The following is a 13,428-nucleotide window of genomic DNA, read 5'->3' as shown; positions in this document are numbered from 1 at the left end:
TACATATACGACCGCGACGAGACTCGAACTCGCAATCTTCTGATTCGAAGTCAGACGCCTTATCCATTAGGCCACGAGGCCGACGATGAATCCCAACTAGGACACGTTTTTCTACACGTCAATACAATGTTTTGCTTTTAAACAACGTTGAGGAGCACCAACATATAATGTCTATATTATTATATAAACGACCTGCTTACATTTAAAAGATGTTTTCCAGACAATGTTGCTCAGGACAATTTCACCAATTAAGACACTCCAGTTATGCTGTCCTCAAAAAGGACACTTTTCACACTTGCATAAAAAGAGTACAAATACGACCCCGACGAGACTCGAACTCGCAATCTTCTGATTCGAAGTCAGACGCCTTATCCATTAGGCCACGAGGCCGACGATGAATACCAACTAGGACACGTTTTTCTACACGTCAATACAATGTTTTGCTTTTAAACAACGTTTAGGAGCACCAACATATAATGTCTATATTATTATATAAACGACCTGCTTACATTTAAAAGATGTTTTCCAGACAATGTTGCACAGGGCAATTTCGCCAATTAAGACACTCCAGTTATGCTGTCCTCAAAAAGGACACTTTTCACACTTGCATAAAAAGAGTACAAATACGACCCCGACGAGACTCGAACTCGCAATCTTCTGATTCGAAGTCAGACGCCTTATCCATTAGGCCACCAGGCCGACGATGAATCCCAACCAGGACACGTTTTTCTACACGTCAATACAATGTTTTGCTTTTAAACAACGTTTAGGAGCACCAACATATAATGTCTATTTTATTATATAAACGACCTGCTTACATTTAAAATATGTTTTCCAGACAATCTTGCACAGGACAATTTCACCAATTAAGACACTCCAGTTATGCTGTCCTCAAAAAAGGACACCTTTCACACTTGTATAAAAAGAGTACAAATACGACCCCGACGAGACTCGAACTCGCAATCTTCTGATTCGAAGTCAGACGCCTTATCCATTAGGCCACGGGGCCGACGATGAATCCCAACTAGGGAACGTTTTTCTACACGTCAATACAATGTTTTGCTTTTAAACAACGTTTAGGAGCACCAACATATATTGTCTATATTATTATATAAACGACCTGCTTACATTTAAAAGATGTTTTCCAGACAATGTTGCTCAGGACAATTTCACCAATTAAGACACTCCAGTTATGCTGTCCTCAAAAAGGACACCTTTCACACTTGTATAAAAAGAGTACAAATACGACCCCGACGAGACTCGAACTCGCAATCTTCTGATTCGAAGTCAGACGCCTTATCCATTAGGCCACGAGGCCGACGATGAATCCCAACTAGGACACGTTTTTCTACACGTCAATACAATGTTTTGCTTTTAAACAACGTTTAGGAGCACCAACATATAATGTCTATATTATTATATAAACGACCTGCTTACATTTAAAAGATGTTTTCCAGACAATGTTGCACAGGGCAATTTCGCCAATTAAGACACTCCAGTTATGCTGTCCTCAAAAAGGACACTTTTCACACTTGCATAAAAAGAGTACAAATACGACCCCGACGAGACTCGAACTCGCAATCTTCTGATTCGAAGTCAGACGCCTTATCCATTAGGCCACGAGGCCGACGATGACTCCCAACTAGGACACGTTTTTCTACACGTCAATACAATGTTTTGCTTTTAAACAACGTTTAGGAGCACCAACATATAATGTCTATATTATTATATAAACGACCTGCTTACATTTAAAAGATGTTTTCCAGACAATCTTGCTCAGGACAATTTCACCAATTAAGACACTCCACTTATGCTGTCCTCAAAAAGGACACTTTTCACACTTGCATAAAAAGAGTACATATACGACCCCGACGAGACTCGAACTCGCAATCTTCTGATTCGAAGTCAGACGCCTTATCCATTAGGCCACGAGGCCGACGATGAATCCCAACTAGGACACGTTTTTCTACACGTCAATACAATGTTTTGCTTTTAAACAACGTTTAGGAGCACCAACATATAATGTCTATATTATTATATAAACGACCTGCTTACATTTAAAAGATGTTTTCCAGACAATGTTGCACAGGACAATTTCACCAATTAAGACACTCCAGTTATGCTGTCCTCAAAAAGGACACTTTTCACACTTGCATAAAAAGAGTACAAATACGACCCCGACGAGACTCGAACTCGCAATCTTCTGATTCGAAGTCAGACGCCTTATCCATTAGGCCACGAGGCCGACGATGAAACCCAACTAGGACACGTTTTTCTACACGTCAATACAATGTTTTGCTTTTAAACAACGTTTAGGAGCACCAACATATAATGTCTATATTATTATATAAACGACCTGCTTACATTTAAAAGATGTTTTCCAGACAATGTTGCACAGGGCAATTTCGCCAATTAAGACACTCCAGTTATGCTGTCCTCAAAAAGGACACTTTTCACACTTGCATAAAATGAGTACAAATACGACCCCGACGAGACTCGAACTCGCAATCTTCTGATTCGAAGTCAGACGCCTTATCCATTAGGCCACCAGGCCGACGATGAATCCCAACCAGGACACGTTTTTCTACACGTCAATACAATGTTTTGCTTTTAAACAACGTTTAGGAGCACCAACATATAATGTCTATATTATTATATAAACGACCTGCTTACATTTAAAAGATGTTTTCCAGACAATCTTGCACAGGACAATTTCACCAATTAAGACACTCCAGTTATGCTGTCCTCAAAAAAGGACACCTTTCACACTTGTATAAAAAGAGTACAAATACGACCCCGACGAGACTCGAACTCGCAATCTTCTGATTCGAAGTCAGACGCCTTATCCATTAGGCCACGGGGCCGACGATGAATCCCAACTAGGGAACGTTTTTCTACACGTCAATACAATGTTTTGCTTTTAAACAACGTTTAGGAGCACCAACATATATTGTCTATATTATTATATAAACGACCTGCTTACATTTAAAAGATGTTTTCCAGACAATGTTGCTCAGGACAATTTCACCAATTAAGACACTCCAGTTATGCTGTCCTCAAAAAGGACACCTTTCACACTTGTATAAAAAGAGTACAAATACGACCCCGACGAGACTCGAACTCGCAATCTTCTGATTCGAAGTCAGACGCCTTATCCATTAGGCCACGAGGCCGACGATGAATCCCAACTAGGACACGTTTTTCTACACGTCAATACAATGTTTTGCTTTTAAACAACGTTTAGGAGCACCAACATATAATGTCTATATTATTATATAAACGACCTGCTTACATTTAAAAGATGTTTTCCAGACAATGTTGCACAGGGCAATTTCGCCAATTAAGACACTCCAGTTATGCTGTCCTCAAAAAGGACACTTTTCACACTTGCATAAAAAGAGTACAAATACGACCCCGACGAGACTCGAACTCGCAATCTTCTGATTCGAAGTCAGACGCCTTATCCATTAGGCCACGAGGCCGACGATGACTCCCAACTAGGACACGTTTTTCTACACGTCAATACAATGTTTTGCTTTTAAACAACGTTTAGGAGCACCAACATATAATGTCTATATTATTATATAAACGACCTGCTTACATTTAAAAGATGTTTTCCAGACAATGTTGCTCAGGACAATTTCACCAATTAAGACACTCCAGTTATGCTGTCCTCAAAAAGGACACCTTTCACACTTGTATAAAAAGAGTACAAATACGACCCCGACGAGACTCGAACTCGCAATCTTCTGATTCGAAGTCAGACGCCTTATCCATTAGGCCACGAGGCCGACGATGAATCCCAACTAGGACACGTTTTTCTACACGTCAATACAATGTTTTGCTTTTAAACAACGTTTAGGAGCACCAACATATAATGTCTATATTATTATATAAACGACCTGCTTACATTTAAAAGATGTTTTCCAGACAATGTTGCACAGGGCAATTTCGCCAATTAAGACACTCCAGTTATGTTGTCCTCAAAAAGGACACCTTTCACACTTGCATAAAAAGAGTTCAAATACGACCCCGACGAGACTCGAACTCGCAATCTTCTGATTCGAAGTCAGACGCCTTATCTATTAGGCCACGAGGCCGACGATGACTCCCAACTAGGACACGTTTTTCTACACGTCAATACAATGTTTTGCTTTTAAACAACGTGTAGGAGCACCAACATATAATGTCTATATTATTATATAAACGACCTGCTTACATTTAAAAGATGTTTTCCAGACAATCTTGCTCAGGACAATTTCACCAATTAAGACACTCCACTTATGCTGTCCTCAAAAAGGACACTTTTCACACTTGCATAAAAAGAGTACATATACGACCCCGACGAGACTCGAACTCGCAATCTTCTGATTCGAAGTCAGACGCCTTATCCATTAGGCCACGAGGCCGACGATGAATCCCAACCAGGACACGTTTTTCTACACGTCAATACAATGTTTTGCTTTTAAACAACGTTTAGGAGCACCAACATATAATGTCTATATTATTATATAAACGACCTGCTTACATTTAAAAGATGTTTTCCAGACAATCTTGCACAGGACAATTTCACCAATTAAGACACTCCAGTTATGCTGTCCTCAAAAAGGACACTTTTCACACTTGCATAAAAAGAGTACAAATACGACCCCGACGAGACTCGAACTCAGACGCCTTATCCATTAGGCCACGAGGCCGACGATGAATCCCAACTAGGACACGTTTTTCTACACGTCAATACAATGTTTTGCTTTTAAACAACGGTTAGGAGCACCAACATATAATGTCTATATTATTATATAAACGACCTGCTTACATTTAAAAGATGTTTTCCAGACAATGTTGCACAGGGCAATTTCGCCAATTAAGACCAGGACACGTTTTTCTACACGTCAATACAATGTTTTGCTTTTAAACAACGTTTAGGAGCACCAACATATAATGTCTATATTATTATATAAACGACCTGCTTACATTTAAAAGATGTTTTCCAGACAATGTTGCTCAGGACAATTTCACCAATTAAGACACTCCAGTTATGCTGTCCTCAAAAAGGACACCTTTCACACTTGTATAAAAAGAGTACAAATACGACCCCGAAGAGACTCGAACTCGCAATCTTCTGATTCGAAGTCAGACGCCTTATCCATTAGGCCACGAGGCCGACGATGAATCCCAACTAGGACACGTTTTTCTACACGTCAATACAATGTTTTGCTTTTAAACAACGTTTAGGAGCACCAACATATAATGTCTATATTATTATATAAACGACCTGCTTACATTTAAAAGATGTTTTCCAGACAATGTTGCACAGGGCAATTTCGCCAATTAAGACACTCCAGTTATGCTGTCCTCAAAAAGGACACTTTTCACACTTGCATAAAAAGAGTACAAATACGACCCCGACGAGACTCGAACTCGCAATCTTCTGATTCGAAGTCAGACGCCTTATCCATTAGGCCACGAGGCCGACGATGAATCCCAACTAGGACACGTTTTTCTACACGTCAATACAATGTTTTGCTTTTAAACAACGTTGAGGAGCACCAACATATAATGTCTATATTATTATATAAACGACCTGCTTACATTTAAAAGATGTTTTCCAGACAATGTTGCTCAGGACAATTTCACCAATTAAGACACTCCAGTTATGCTGTCCTCAAAAAGGACACTTTTCACACTTGCATAAAAAGAGTACAAATACGACCCCGACGAGACTCGAACTCGCAATCTTCTGATTCGAAGTCAGACGCCTTATCCATTAGGCCACGAGGCCGACGATGAATACCAACTAGGACACGTTTTTCTACACGTCAATACAATGTTTTGCTTTTAAACAACGTTTAGGAGCACCAACATATAATGTCTATATTATTATATAAACGACCTGCTTACATTTAAAAGATGTTTTCCAGACAATGTTGCACAGGGCAATTTCGCCAATTAAGACACTCCAGTTATGCTGTCCTCAAAAAGGACACTTTTCACACTTGCATAAAAAGAGTACAAATACGACCCCGACGAGACTCGAACTCGCAATCTTCTGATTCGAAGTCAGACGCCTTATCCATTAGGCCAACAGGCCGACGATGAATCCCAACCAGGACACGTTTTTCTACACGTCAATACAATGTTTTGCTTTTAAACAACGTTTAGGAGCACCAACATATAATGTCTATATTATTATATAAACGACCTGCTTACATTTAAAATATGTTTTCCAGACAATCTTGCACAGGACAATTTCACCAATTAAGACACTCCAGTTATGCTGTCCTCAAAAAAGGACACCTTTCACACTTGTATAAAAAGAGTACAAATACGACCCCGACGAGACTCGAACTCGCAATCTTCTGATTCGAAGTCAGACGCCTTATCCATTAGGCCACGGGGCCGACGATGAATCCCAACTAGGGAACGTTTTTCTACACGTCAATACAATGTTTTGCTTTTAAACAACGTTTAGGAGCACCAACATATATTGTCTATATTATTATATAAACGACCTGCTTACATTTAAAAGATGTTTTCCAGACAATGTTGCTCAGGACAATTTCACCAATTAAGACACTCCAGTTATGCTGTCCTCAAAAAGGACACCTTTCACACTTGTATAAAAAGAGTACAAATACGACCCCGACGAGACTCGAACTCGCAATCTTCTGATTCGAAGTCAGACGCCTTATCCATTAGGCCACTAGGCCGACGATGAATCCCAACTAGGACACGTTTTTCTACACGTCAATACAATGTTTTGCTTTTAAACAACGTTTAGGAGCACCAACATATAATGTCTATATTATTATATAAACGACCTGCTTACATTTAAAAGATGTTTTCCAGACAATGTTGCACAGGACAATTTCGCCAATTAAGACACTCCAGTTATGCTGTCCTCAAAAAGGACACTTTTCACACTTGCATAAAAAGAGTACAAATACGACCCCGACGAGACTCGAACTCGCAATCTTCTGATTCGAAGTCAGACGCCTTATCCATTAGGCCACGAGGCCGACGATGACTCCCAACTAGGACACGTTTTTCTACACGTCAATACAATGTTTTGCTTTTAAACAACGTTTAGGAGCACCAACATATAATGTCTATATTATTATATAAACGACCTGCTTACATTTAAAAGATGTTTTCCAGACAATCTTGCTCAGGACAATTTCACCAATTAAGACACTCCACTTATGCTGTCCTCAAAAAGGACACTTTTCACACTTGCATAAAAAGAGTACATATACGACCCCGACGAGACTCGAACTCGCAATCTTCTGATTCGAAGTCAGACGCCTTATCCATTAGGCCACGAGGCCGACGATGAATCCCAACTAGGACACGTTTTTCTACACGTCAATACAATGTTTTGCTTTTAAACAACGTTTAGGAGCACCAACATATAATGTCTATATTATTATATAAACGACCTGCTTACATTTAAAAGATGTTTTCCAGACAATCTTGCACAGGACAATTTCACCAATTAAGACACTCCAGTTATGCTGTCCTCAAAAAGGACACTTTTCACACTTGCATAAAAAGAGTACAAATACGACCCCGACGAGACTCGAACTCAGACGCCTTATCCATTAGGCCACGAGGCCGACGATGAATCCCAACTAGGACACGTTTTTCTACACGTCAATACAATGTTTTGCTTTTAAACAACGGTTAGGAGCACCAACATATAATGTCTATATTATTATATAAACGACCTGCTTACATTTAAAAGATGTTTTCCAGACAATGTTGCACAGGGCAATTTCGCCAATTAAGACCAGGACACGTTTTTCTACACGTCAATACAATGTTTTGCTTTTAAACAACGTTTAGGAGCACCAACATATAATGTCTATATTATTATATAAACGACCTGCTTACATTTAAAAGATGTTTTCCAGACAATGTTGCTCAGGACAATTTCACCAATTAAGACACTCCAGTTATGCTGTCCTCAAAAAGGACACCTTTCACACTTGTATAAAAAGAGTACAAATACGACCCCGAAGAGACTCGAACTCGCAATCTTCTGATTCGAAGTCAGACGCCTTATCCATTAGGCCACGAGGCCGACGATGAATCCCAACTAGGACACGTTTTTCTACACGTCAATACAATGTTTTGCTTTTAAACAACGTTTAGGAGCACCAACATATAATGTCTATATTATTATATAAACGACCTGCTTACATTTAAAAGATGTTTTCCAGACAATGTTGCACAGGGCAATTTCGCCAATTAAGACACTCCAGTTATGCTGTCCTCAAAAAGGACACTTTTCACACTTGCATAAAAAGAGTACAAATACGACCCCGACGAGACTCGAACTCGCAATCTTCTGATTCGAAGTCAGACGCCTTATCCATTAGGCCACGAGGCCGACGATGAATCCCAACTAGGACACGTTTTTCTACACGTCAATACAATGTTTTGCTTTTAAACAACGTTGAGGAGCACCAACATATAATGTCTATATTATTATATAAACGACCTGCTTACATTTAAAAGATGTTTTCCAGACAATGTTGCTCAGGACAATTTCACCAATTAAGACACTCCAGTTATGCTGTCCTCAAAAAGGACACTTTTCACACTTGCATAAAAAGAGTACAAATACGACCCCGACGAGACTCGAACTCGCAATCTTCTGATTCGAAGTCAGACGCCTTATCCATTAGGCCACGAGGCCGACGATGAATACCAACTAGGACACGTTTTTCTACACGTCAATACAATGTTTTGCTTTTAAACAACGTTTAGGAGCACCAACATATAATGTCTATATTATTATATAAACGACCTGCTTACATTTAAAAGATGTTTTCCAGACAATGTTGCACAGGGCAATTTCGCCAATTAAGACACTCCAGTTATGCTGTCCTCAAAAAGGACACTTTTCACACTTGCATAAAAAGAGTACAAATACGACCCCGACGAGACTCGAACTCGCAATCTTCTGATTCGAAGTCAGACGCCTTATCCATTAGGCCACCAGGCCGACGATGAATCCCAACCAGGACACGTTTTTCTACACGTCAATACAATGTTTTGCTTTTAAACAACGTTTAGGAGCACCAACATATAATGTCTATATTATTATATAAACGACCTGCTTACATTTAAAATATGTTTTCCAGACAATCTTGCACAGGACAATTTCACCAATTAAGACACTCCAGTTATGCTGTCCTCAAAAAAGGACACCTTTCACACTTGTATAAAAAGAGTACAAATACGACCCCGACGAGACTCGAACTCGCAATCTTCTGATTCGAAGTCAGACGCCTTATCCATTAGGCCACGGGGCCGACGATGACTCCCAACTAGGGAACGTTTTTCTACACGTCAATACAATGTTTTGCTTTTAAACAACGTTTAGGAGCACCAACATATATTGTCTATATTATTATATAAACGACCTGCTTACATTTAAAAGATGTTTTCCAGACAATGTTGCTCAGGACAATTTCACCAATTAAGACACTCCAGTTATGCTGTCCTCAAAAAGGACACCTTTCACACTTGTATAAAAAGAGTACAAATACGACCCCGACGAGACTCGAACTCGCAATCTTCTGATTCGAAGTCAGACGCCTTATCCATTAGGCCACTAGGCCGACGATGAATCCCAACTAGGACACGTTTTTCTACACGTCAATACAATGTTTTGCTTTTAAACAACGTTTAGGAGCACCAACATATAATGTCTATATTATTATATAAACGACCTGCTTACATTTAAAAGATGTTTTCCAGACAATGTTGCACAGGACAATTTCGCCAATTAAGACACTCCAGTTATGCTGTCCTCAAAAAGGACACTTTTCACACTTGCATAAAAAGAGTACAAATACGACCCCGACGAGACTCGAACTCGCAATCTTCTGATTCGAAGTCAGACGCCTTATCCATTAGGCCACGAGGCCGACGATGACTCCCAACTAGGACACGTTTTTCTACACGTCAATACAATGTTTTGCTTTTAAACAACGTTTAGGAGCACCAACATATAATGTCTATATTATTATATAAACGACCTGCTTACATTTAAAAGATGTTTTCCAGACAATCTTGCTCAGGACAATTTCACCAATTAAGACACTCCACTTATGCTGTCCTCAAAAAGGACACTTTTCACACTTGCATAAAAAGAGTACATATACGACCCCGACGAGACTCGAACTCGCAATCTTCTGATTCGAAGTCAGACGCCTTATCCATTAGGCCACGAGGCCGACGATGAATCCCAACTAGGACACGTTTTTCTACACGTCAATACAATGTTTTGCTTTTAAACAACGTTTAGGAGCACCAACATATAACGTCTATATTATTATATAAACGACCTGCTTACATTTAAAAGATGTTTTCCAGACAATGTTGCACAGGACAATTTCACCAATTAAGACACTCCAGTTATGCTGTCCTCCAAAAAGGACACTTTTCACACTTGTATAAAAAGAGTACAAATACGACCCCGACGAGACTCGAACTCGCAATCTTCTGATTCGAAGTCAGACGCCTTATCCATTAGGCCACGAGGCCGACGATGAAACCCAACTAGGACACGTTTTTCTACACGTCAATACAATGTTTTGCTTTTAAACAACGTTTAGGAGCACCAACATATAATGTCTATATTATTATATAAACGACCTGCTTACATTTAAAAGATGTTTTCCAGACAATGTTGCACAGGGCAATTTCGCCAATTAAGACACTCCAGTTATGCTGTCCTCAAAAAGGACACTTTTCACACTTGCATAAAATGAGTACAAATACGACCCCGACGAGACTCGAACTCGCAATCTTCTGATTCGAAGTCAGACGCCTTATCCATTAGGCCACCAGGCCGACGATGAATCCCAACCAGGACACGTTTTTCTACACGTCAATACAATGTTTTGCTTTTAAACAACGTTTAGGAGCACCAACATATAATGTCTATATTATTATATAAACGACCTGCTTACATTTAAAAGATGTTTTCCAGACAATCTTGCACAGGACAATTTCACCAATTAAGACACTCCAGTTATGCTGTCCTCAAAAAAGGACACCTTTCACACTTGTATAAAAAGAGTACAAATACGACCCCGACGAGACTCGAACTCGCAATCTTCTGATTCGAAGTCAGACGCCTTATCCATTAGGCCACGGGGCCGACGATGAATCCCAACTAGGGAACGTTTTTCTACACGTCAATACAATGTTTTGCTTTTAAACAACGTTTAGGAGCACCAACATATATTGTCTATATTATTATATAAACGACCTGCTTACATTTAAAAGATGTTTTCCAGACAATGTTGCTCAGGACAATTTCACCAATTAAGACACTCCAGTTATGCTGTCCTCAAAAAGGACACCTTTCACACTTGTATAAAAAGAGTACAAATACGACCCCGACGAGACTCGAACTCGCAATCTTCTGATTCGAAGTCAGACGCCTTATCCATTAGGCCACGAGGCCGACGATGAATCCCAACTAGGACACGTTTTTCTACACGTCAATACAATGTTTTGCTTTTAAACAACGTTTAGGAGCACCAACATATAATGTCTATATTATTATATAAACGACCTGCTTACATTTAAAAGATGTTTTCCAGACAATGTTGCACAGGGCAATTTCGCCAATTAAGACACTCCAGTTATGCTGTCCTCAAAAAGGACACTTTTCACACTTGCATAAAAAGAGTACAAATACGACCCCGACGATACTCGAACTCGCAATCTTCTGATTCGAAGTCAGACGCCTTATCCATTAGGCCACGAGGCCGACGATGACTCCCAACTAGGACACGTTTTTCTACACGTCAATACAATGTTTTGCTTTTAAACAACGTTTAGGAGCACCAACATATAATGTCTATATTATTATATAAACGACCTGCTTACATTTAAAAGATGTTTTCCAGACAATGTTGCTCAGGACAATTTCACCAATTAAGACACTCCAGTTATGCTGTCCTCAAAAAGGACACCTTTCACACTTGTATAAAAAGAGTACAAATACGACCCCGACGAGACTCGAACTCGCAATCTTCTGATTCGAAGTCAGACGCCTTATCCATTAGGCCACGAGGCCGACGATGAAACCCAACTAGGACACGTTTTTCTACACGTCAATACAATGTTTTGCTTTTAAACAACGTTTAGGAGCACCAACATATAATGTCTATATTATTATATAAACGACCTGCTTACATTTAAAAGATGTTTTCCAGACAATGTTGCACAGGGCAATTTCGCCAATTAAGACACTCCAGTTATGCTGTCCTCAAAAAGGACACTTTTCACACTTGCATAAAATGAGTACAAATACGACCCCGACGAGACTCGAACTCGCAATCTTCTGATTCGAAGTCAGACGCCTTATCCATTAGGCCACCAGGCCGACGATGAATCCCAACCAGGACACGTTTTTCTACACGTCAATACAATGTTTTGCTTTTAAACAACGTTTAGGAGCACCAACATATAATGTCTATATTATTATATAAACGACCTGCTTACATTTAAAAGATGTTTTCCAGACAATCTTGCACAGGACAATTTCACCAATTAAGACACTCCAGTTATGCTGTCCTCAAAAAAGGACACCTTTCACACTTGTATAAAAAGAGTACAAATACGACCCCGACGAGACTCGAACTCGCAATCTTCTGATTCGAAGTCAGACGCCTTATCCATTAGGCCACGGGGCCGACGATGAATCCCAACTAGGGAACGTTTTTCTACACGTCAATACAATGTTTTGCTTTTAAACAACGTTTAGGAGCACCAACATATATTGTCTATATTATTATATAAACGACCTGCTTACATTTAAAAGATGTTTTCCAGACAATGTTGCTCAGGACAATTTCACCAATTAAGACACTCCAGTTATGCTGTCCTCAAAAAGGACACCTTTCACACTTGTATAAAAAGAGTACAAATACGACCCCGACGAGACTCGAACTCGCAATCTTCTGATTCGAAGTCAGACGCCTTATCCATTAGGCCACGAGGCCGACGATGAATCCCAACTAGGACACGTTTTTCTACACGTCAATACAATGTTTTGCTTTTAAACAACGTTTAGGAGCACCAACATATAATGTCTATATTATTATATAAACGACCTGCTTACATTTAAAAGATGTTTTCCAGACAATGTTGCACAGGGCAATTTCGCCAATTAAGACACTCCAGTTATGCTGTCCTCAAAAAGGACACTTTTCACACTTGCATAAAAAGAGTACAAATACGACCCCGACGATACTCGAACTCGCAATCTTCTGATTCGAAGTCAGACGCCTTATCCATTAGGCCACGAGGCCGACGATGACTCCCAACTAGGACACGTTTTTCTACACGTCAATACAATGTTTTGCTTTTAAACAACGTTTAGGAGCACCAACATATAAT

General features: G+C 39.7%; 26 non-coding genes across 26 annotated transcripts; all 26 read right to left on the bottom strand.

The window, feature by feature from the left end:
- Positions 1-317: 317 nt before the first annotated feature.
- Trnar-ucg lies at positions 318-390 on the bottom strand. The gene has a single exon. It is a non-coding gene; the product is annotated as a tRNA-Arg (tRNA).
- A 546-nt stretch (positions 391-936) lies between these two features.
- Positions 937-1,009, bottom strand: Trnar-ucg. The gene has a single exon. It is a non-coding gene; the product is annotated as a tRNA-Arg (tRNA).
- A 236-nt stretch (positions 1,010-1,245) lies between these two features.
- On the bottom strand, positions 1,246-1,318 carry Trnar-ucg. The gene has a single exon. It is a non-coding gene; the product is annotated as a tRNA-Arg (tRNA).
- A 236-nt stretch (positions 1,319-1,554) lies between these two features.
- On the bottom strand, positions 1,555-1,627 carry Trnar-ucg. Its single transcript has one exon. It is a non-coding gene; the product is annotated as a tRNA-Arg (tRNA).
- Positions 1,628-1,863: 236 nt separating this feature from the next.
- On the bottom strand, positions 1,864-1,936 carry Trnar-ucg. Its single transcript has one exon. It is a non-coding gene; the product is annotated as a tRNA-Arg (tRNA).
- Positions 1,937-2,172: 236 nt separating this feature from the next.
- Positions 2,173-2,245, bottom strand: Trnar-ucg. Its single transcript has one exon. It is a non-coding gene; the product is annotated as a tRNA-Arg (tRNA).
- Positions 2,246-2,791: 546 nt separating this feature from the next.
- Positions 2,792-2,864, bottom strand: Trnar-ucg. Its single transcript has one exon. It is a non-coding gene; the product is annotated as a tRNA-Arg (tRNA).
- Positions 2,865-3,100: 236 nt separating this feature from the next.
- Positions 3,101-3,173, bottom strand: Trnar-ucg. Its single transcript has one exon. It is a non-coding gene; the product is annotated as a tRNA-Arg (tRNA).
- Positions 3,174-3,409: 236 nt separating this feature from the next.
- Trnar-ucg lies at positions 3,410-3,482 on the bottom strand. The gene has a single exon. It is a non-coding gene; the product is annotated as a tRNA-Arg (tRNA).
- Positions 3,483-3,718: 236 nt separating this feature from the next.
- Trnar-ucg lies at positions 3,719-3,791 on the bottom strand. Its single transcript has one exon. It is a non-coding gene; the product is annotated as a tRNA-Arg (tRNA).
- Positions 3,792-4,336: 545 nt separating this feature from the next.
- Positions 4,337-4,409, bottom strand: Trnar-ucg. Its single transcript has one exon. It is a non-coding gene; the product is annotated as a tRNA-Arg (tRNA).
- Positions 4,410-5,400: 991 nt separating this feature from the next.
- Positions 5,401-5,473, bottom strand: Trnar-ucg. The gene has a single exon. It is a non-coding gene; the product is annotated as a tRNA-Arg (tRNA).
- Positions 5,474-5,709: 236 nt separating this feature from the next.
- On the bottom strand, positions 5,710-5,782 carry Trnar-ucg. The gene has a single exon. It is a non-coding gene; the product is annotated as a tRNA-Arg (tRNA).
- A 546-nt stretch (positions 5,783-6,328) lies between these two features.
- Trnar-ucg lies at positions 6,329-6,401 on the bottom strand. Its single transcript has one exon. It is a non-coding gene; the product is annotated as a tRNA-Arg (tRNA).
- A 545-nt stretch (positions 6,402-6,946) lies between these two features.
- Trnar-ucg lies at positions 6,947-7,019 on the bottom strand. The gene has a single exon. It is a non-coding gene; the product is annotated as a tRNA-Arg (tRNA).
- A 236-nt stretch (positions 7,020-7,255) lies between these two features.
- On the bottom strand, positions 7,256-7,328 carry Trnar-ucg. The gene has a single exon. It is a non-coding gene; the product is annotated as a tRNA-Arg (tRNA).
- A 991-nt stretch (positions 7,329-8,319) lies between these two features.
- On the bottom strand, positions 8,320-8,392 carry Trnar-ucg. The gene has a single exon. It is a non-coding gene; the product is annotated as a tRNA-Arg (tRNA).
- Positions 8,393-8,628: 236 nt separating this feature from the next.
- Trnar-ucg lies at positions 8,629-8,701 on the bottom strand. Its single transcript has one exon. It is a non-coding gene; the product is annotated as a tRNA-Arg (tRNA).
- Positions 8,702-9,247: 546 nt separating this feature from the next.
- Trnar-ucg lies at positions 9,248-9,320 on the bottom strand. Its single transcript has one exon. It is a non-coding gene; the product is annotated as a tRNA-Arg (tRNA).
- A 545-nt stretch (positions 9,321-9,865) lies between these two features.
- Positions 9,866-9,938, bottom strand: Trnar-ucg. Its single transcript has one exon. It is a non-coding gene; the product is annotated as a tRNA-Arg (tRNA).
- Positions 9,939-10,174: 236 nt separating this feature from the next.
- Positions 10,175-10,247, bottom strand: Trnar-ucg. The gene has a single exon. It is a non-coding gene; the product is annotated as a tRNA-Arg (tRNA).
- A 237-nt stretch (positions 10,248-10,484) lies between these two features.
- Positions 10,485-10,557, bottom strand: Trnar-ucg. Its single transcript has one exon. It is a non-coding gene; the product is annotated as a tRNA-Arg (tRNA).
- A 546-nt stretch (positions 10,558-11,103) lies between these two features.
- Trnar-ucg lies at positions 11,104-11,176 on the bottom strand. The gene has a single exon. It is a non-coding gene; the product is annotated as a tRNA-Arg (tRNA).
- A 236-nt stretch (positions 11,177-11,412) lies between these two features.
- Positions 11,413-11,485, bottom strand: Trnar-ucg. The gene has a single exon. It is a non-coding gene; the product is annotated as a tRNA-Arg (tRNA).
- A 545-nt stretch (positions 11,486-12,030) lies between these two features.
- On the bottom strand, positions 12,031-12,103 carry Trnar-ucg. Its single transcript has one exon. It is a non-coding gene; the product is annotated as a tRNA-Arg (tRNA).
- Positions 12,104-12,649: 546 nt separating this feature from the next.
- Positions 12,650-12,722, bottom strand: Trnar-ucg. The gene has a single exon. It is a non-coding gene; the product is annotated as a tRNA-Arg (tRNA).
- Between the last annotated feature and the right edge of the window lie 706 nt (positions 12,723-13,428).

Source organism: Haliotis rufescens, unplaced genomic scaffold, assembly GCF_023055435.1.
Source record: "Haliotis rufescens isolate VD_foot unplaced genomic scaffold, xgHalRufe1.0.p SCAF_1, whole genome shotgun sequence".
Classification (NCBI taxonomy): Eukaryota; Metazoa; Mollusca; class Gastropoda; order Lepetellida; family Haliotidae; genus Haliotis; species Haliotis rufescens.
The sequence above is the reverse complement of the archived record's forward strand: the minus strand, read 5'-3'. Positions and strand labels throughout refer to the sequence as shown.